Source organism: Ochotona curzoniae, unplaced genomic scaffold (assembly GCF_017591425.1).
Source record: "Ochotona curzoniae isolate NIBS_2020 unplaced genomic scaffold, NIBS_Ocur_1.0 contig_1014, whole genome shotgun sequence".
Lineage (NCBI taxonomy): Eukaryota > Metazoa > Chordata > Mammalia > Lagomorpha > Ochotonidae > Ochotona > Ochotona curzoniae.
Window position 1 is genome coordinate 45,548,664 of NW_024464920.1, and position 5,825 is coordinate 45,554,488.

Here is a 5,825-nt window from a genome sequence, read left to right on the forward strand (position 1 = left end):
CCAGATTCCAAGGAAGAGTCAGGATGAAGCGAGCCAAGTCCTGTCCAAGTTGCTCGTCCCAAATCACCGAACAGATCAATCATCCCTCTATCTGTCAGCTCTGGTTAAATAATAAAGCAGGAGCGAATAGCCCCAAGATCTCAATGCTGCATCCACGAAGCTTTCCTATGTGTGAGTTGGCTATACTCACATGTCACCTCCACCCTGGAACCCAGGCTGGTGAGCAAACAGGCCCGTAGCGTGGTTACTGCTGGACTGTGACAGAGGGCAAAACAGGAGAGTTGGGATCACATGATGGAAAGTGTTGTGGGCTAAGGAGTTTAGTGCTGTTAGCCTGGGCAGGAACAGGAACTGGGCTTGTGGCTAAAAACACCTAGACTAATTAGACTCATCTGTATCCAATATCCTGCTAAAGGAGGATGTGGGGGGAAGAGTCTATAAGGAGAGGTGAAGGAGCAATAAAGAGAGACTTCCACCATCACTAGTCTCCTGTGGGCTCTTCATCCCCAGACCCTCTCCCTGTCCACGTTACTGGCTCTGCTGGTCAGAGCAGGAAAGGGCACACTGGTATCCTGTTCCTATCCCAGTGGCCAGCAAACAGCCACACCTCAGTAGGGTAGAATACTTGAGACTCTTGAAATGAGATGGCCAATACATACTTGGAAAAAAATAATACGATCAGAATTGGCATTATGGCACAGTGGGTTAAGCCACTGCCTATAACAGCAGCATTCCATATTAGGTCACAGGTTCATGTCCCAGCTGTTCTGATTCTTATCCAACACCCTGCTAACGTACCTTAAAAGGCAGCAAAAGATGGTTCAAGTGCTTATTTGGACCCCTGCTACTCCTGTGGGAGACTCAGATGGAATTCCAAGCTTCTGGCTTTGGCCCTGCCCAGCCCCAGCTATTGCAGTCATTTGGGGAGTGAACCAGAGGATGAAATATCTCTCTTCTCCCCCCTTCTCTCTCCCAGTTTCTGTGTCACTCTGCCTCAAAAATAAATAAATCTTTTTTTTTTTAAGAGCACATGATCTACTCTGCTTCTCTTGAAGAAAATAAAGACATGGGGTTCCCTTTTTCCAATCTGTACCCAAAGAACAAAGGCACAGTTGCCAAGCACACATAGATCCCACATGCCCCAGCCAAGCTGCCTGTTTTCAAACATGGACACCCGACAGTGTTCTGGCTCTGGCTTCAGGATGTACTGGGTCATGGGCAGGACAAGCCCAAAGTACCAGAGAGTTCCCCCGCCCCTAGGAGCCGTGTGCAGGCAGGAAAGAGAGGAGGCGGTGCATCAAGTCCCAGCATCCTCACTCCGAGGTAGAACAATCTCTCTACACATCTCACAAGACACTCACAGTGAAAGTGAGACCCAGTTGCCCACAATGATACTTCCTCATAAACATATATTTTTTTCTTTAAAAATGTATGCTTGGATCCAGTATGGTGGCTCAATGGTTAAATCCTCACCTTGCAAGCATCAGGATTCCATATGGGTGCCTGGGTGCTCCACTCCCCTTCCAACTCCCTGTTTGTGATATGGAAAAGCAGTAGAGGATGACCCAAAGGCTTGAGACCCTGTACCCATGTGGGAGACCTAGAATAAGCTCTTGCCTCCCGGCTTCAGATCAGCTCATCTCTAGCCGTTGCTTCTGTTTGGGGAGTGAATCAGTGGATGGAAGATCTTTCTCTCTGTAAATCTGATCTGTCTTTCCTATAATAAACAAATAATTAAATGCTTTAAAATAAATAAAACTGTATGCTTATTGGGGCTGACACTTATTAGGATAGACTAATCCTTTGCCTGTGGTGCCAGTATCCCATACAGGCACCAACTCATGCCCTGGATGCCCTGCTTCTAAATCAGTTCCCTACTTATAGCCTGGGAAAGAGCACCTGCACCGCATGAGATACCTGAAGAGGCTCCTAGCTCTTGATTTCAGATCAGCTTAGCTCTGGCTCCTGTAGACATTTGAGGAGTGAACCAGCAGATGGAAGATTTCTCTCTGTTTCTCCTTCTTTCTGTAAATCTGTCTTTCAAAATAAATAAATGAACAAAACATTAGAAAAAAACCAAAAGATTTGTGCTTATTAAGTTTAATTGTATTTGAAAGGGAGAGCTCATTTTTCCTTTTAAAGATATGGTTACTTATATGAAAGCTAGAGTGACAGAGAAGGTAGAGAGAAAGGAAAAGCGCTTTCATCAACTGCTGGTTTCTTCTACACAGGAGTGCACTGGCAGGAATGGACTCCACCTGGGTCTCCCACAAGGGTGACAGAAAGTCCAGTGCTTGAGCTCCATTACTTCTCAAGCACTTTAATGGGAAGTTGGATGGGAAGTAGAGTGGCCAGGACTCAGACTGTCATCCATGTGGGATGCTGGCATCACAAGGGCAGCTTAATCTGCAGCGCCACGAGCCAGCCCCAAGAGAGATCTTCCATCCACTGTTTCACTCCCCAGTGCCAGCCTGCAGCCAGGGGTCTGTGTGGTGCCAGGTATTTAGGTCCTTGGCACCCAGATGGCCTTGACTGTCTCCAGGCCAGACGCTGGCATTCACCTCTCCATGTCTCTTTCTATTCTGTAATTTTGAATTTCTGTATAGTCCTTCTGTACCTGTCTCATATGTTGTTCACTCACATTCCATACATGATGAAATACTATTCATTGGGAGGATTATTCTAGAATTAATGGTCATGAGCATGAAGAAGACAGCTAAGGTCCCCACTCTCACTGAACTTCTGTCCTAGCTAGAGAGGAGCGAGTGGAACAGTGAGCAAGAAGACTGTAAGATCGTTAGCTCAAGGAACCGAGAAACGATAATGGGAAGGCTGGGGAGTGGGTGGGAGAAGAGAGTTCGTCTGCTTCAGGAGTGTTGCTTTAAAAGACAGAGACAGAGACAGAGAGAGAGAGAGAGAGAGAGAGAGAGAGAGAGAGAGAGAGAAAGAGAGAGAGAGAGAGAGATCTGCTGGTTACACCCTTCCCCCAAATGTGTGCAAAGGTCTGGTCTGAGCTGAATCCCGGAGCCTAGAACTCCACCTGAATGTCTCCCACATGGGTGACAGGGACCCAAGCACTTAGGCCATCTTCTGCTGCCTTCCAGGAGCATTAGCAGGGAGCTGGAGAGAAGCAAAGCATCAGGAACTCGAACTGGTGCTTCACTATGGGATATCAGTTTAGCTTGCAGCACAAGAAGGGTCCCTAAGAGAGTGGCTTTTAAGGCTCAGAGCTGAGTAAGAATGTGTCAGCCACAGAAAGATAGAGGGGAAGAGGAAGAGAAATGAGCATATAAGAAGGCCCTGAGGGAGGCCAGCGTGGCCAGATAGGCCTGGGAGTGTCAGCAAGCTTGTACTCAGGGTGTCGACTTATCAGAGGCAGCCTCAGTTCTGGGCTGTTGGAGAGTCAGGACCAGGTGACCTCCCTCCCAGCTTTACCCATTGTATTTCCTCCCTTCCCTCTCCCTACCTGCTGGAGCACATTTCTCTGGACGATGCCTGGCATCTAAACTCTTACACACTCCCAGCCCTGGGACAGGAACGACTCCTTCAAGACTCTAGCATGGCACCATCACACACCTTACTGGCATTGTCCCAGAATTCTCTAATTCTGCATCCACCCCATGCCTCCCTCCTGGACAAACAGTTGTGTGGGGGCTTGGATCTCCCCACCCCACCCCCAAGGTGTGTCAGGAAGTACCAAAAGAAAGACTCCTTCGAGACCCACTGTGTACACCGCCCTGCTCTGTGAACGGTTCCTGTGGCCCACTTCCTCCCTACCTCCCTGGTAACAGTTCTGCTGATGAACCTGTCTGTCTTCCCCCCAGCTGTGGATCAAGGGCCACCAGCTCCAGGACCTGGGGGCAGGGTGGGGACCAGGCAAGGAAGACAGGTGACCACAGCACAGGAAACTACTGTGGGCCAGTAGGAAACTCAGTTTCATATAATGCCACCAATTTGCACTTCTGTGTAAAAATCCCCAGAGAGTTGATTTATTTAAACACGTGTTGATTTATTCAAAAGGCAAATTTATGGTGTGGGGAAAAAGATGGGAAAGAGAGAGAAAGAAAGAGATCGTCCATCCATTGGTTCGTTTACCAAGTAATTGCAATAGCTAGGGCTGGCCAGGCCAAAGCCAGGAGCCTGGAAATCCATCTAGGTCCTGCACATGGGTGCAGGGGCCTAAACATTTGGGCCATGCTCCAATGCCTTCATACATGCATTAGCAGGGAGCTGGATTGGAAGTGGAGCAGCCAGGACTCAAATCAGCGCTCCCATGAAATGGCTGTATCACAAATGGTAGCTTAACCTGTTGTGCTACAATGCAGGGTCCTCAGTTTTAATTTCAAAGATGGTATATATCGATGGATATGAGCAGACTCCATAAAATTCACGAGAAGATGCATTTTATGACAAACATACATGAATTTCAATTTTTTGGTGTTTGTGCCAAAATGATCTTTTAGTTTCGTTGCCCACAAACTTTTGGAAGTACCCTCTCTTATTTTCCACATATCAGGTTATCTGAAGTGTTGAATCGTATTTCGCAGCATCAGGTTCTTGTACCACTTCTACTGATTCACTCCCCGGGTGGACACAACAAACTGCTCAGCATCAGCAAAGAAAGGAAACGTCAGGGCAATCACTTGGACATGGCAGATGACAGAACTGGCAGACTGCAGCACGAAGAACTGGCCTCAGAAGCAAATCTGTGAAACAAAAATCTGCTCTCTCTCATTTACCATTTGACACTTGCACTGTGAGCTATGTCAGAATATAGGAGAACAATAATGATGGGAGCACCATTGAAAGAAGCCAACAAAAGCCCCCAAATATTTCTGGAGCTTAAAACTCTGCTTGGAGTCTTCAAAGATAAGAGCACTCTTCCTCCACTCACTAAAGTAATCAAGATCCTTTTTTTGAGCTCACCACTCCCTGCCATTCTTCTGGTAGTTTTATTATCTGGACATGTATCCATACATAATGGACTGCTTAGTTTTGGACAACGAAGAAGCATGTTCAAACCATTGTAAGGATGGGGCATGATCGTTGCCGTCAGATAAAATTTCCCAAAGGCACAGGGTTGGCCCCATGTGGAATCCGCCAGGTGCAGCTATTTAGCAGAGCCACTTCTTACAAACTTTTGGGGGCTATGGGCCCCAAGAGTGGAGGGATGAGTGAGCCACACACAGCAGCAGCAGCCTGGGAGAAATAGGTTCCTCGAGGAAGAGTAGCCCCATTTGATTTGTTTGGCTCCTAGCTCTCAGGAGAAGCAGATCTCAGCAGAGCACCTTGGCAGAGTTCAACAATCTCGCAGGGCAGGGTTTGGAGAACTGGAGTTCCCTTCCCGCCCCGCCCTAGCACTTGGGCCCAAGCAGGCATACCAAGCCAGGGCTCAGTCTCCACTAAGCGTCAGAATCCTGGGCCAGGATGCAGAGTGTGTGTGTGTGTGTGTGTGTGTGTGTGTGTGTGTGTGTGTGTGTGTGTGTGTGTGTGTACGTCTAGGTGCTGAGTCATGGGGCTCCTTCTGGACCGGTTGGACGGGTCAGCCGCCCTCTGGACAGTCTGGGGCACGGCTGTCATCCTTGCAGGTGGTAGATCTTGGCTTTCCCGGAGCCCAGCTCTTCCTGTTTCATGCAGGTAGCCCATCCTCCAACTGTTCGCTAAGAATGTGGAGTGGGAAAGTAGTTTGGCATGCTGGATGTTTGAAAGTGTTTTCATGGGAACATTTAACAATGTGCAAACCTGGTTGATAGCTGCACTGCGAACAGAACTCATTCTGCTTCAGATTTTTGACACAGTGACCTACCCCCCAGAGTCTCAATGAC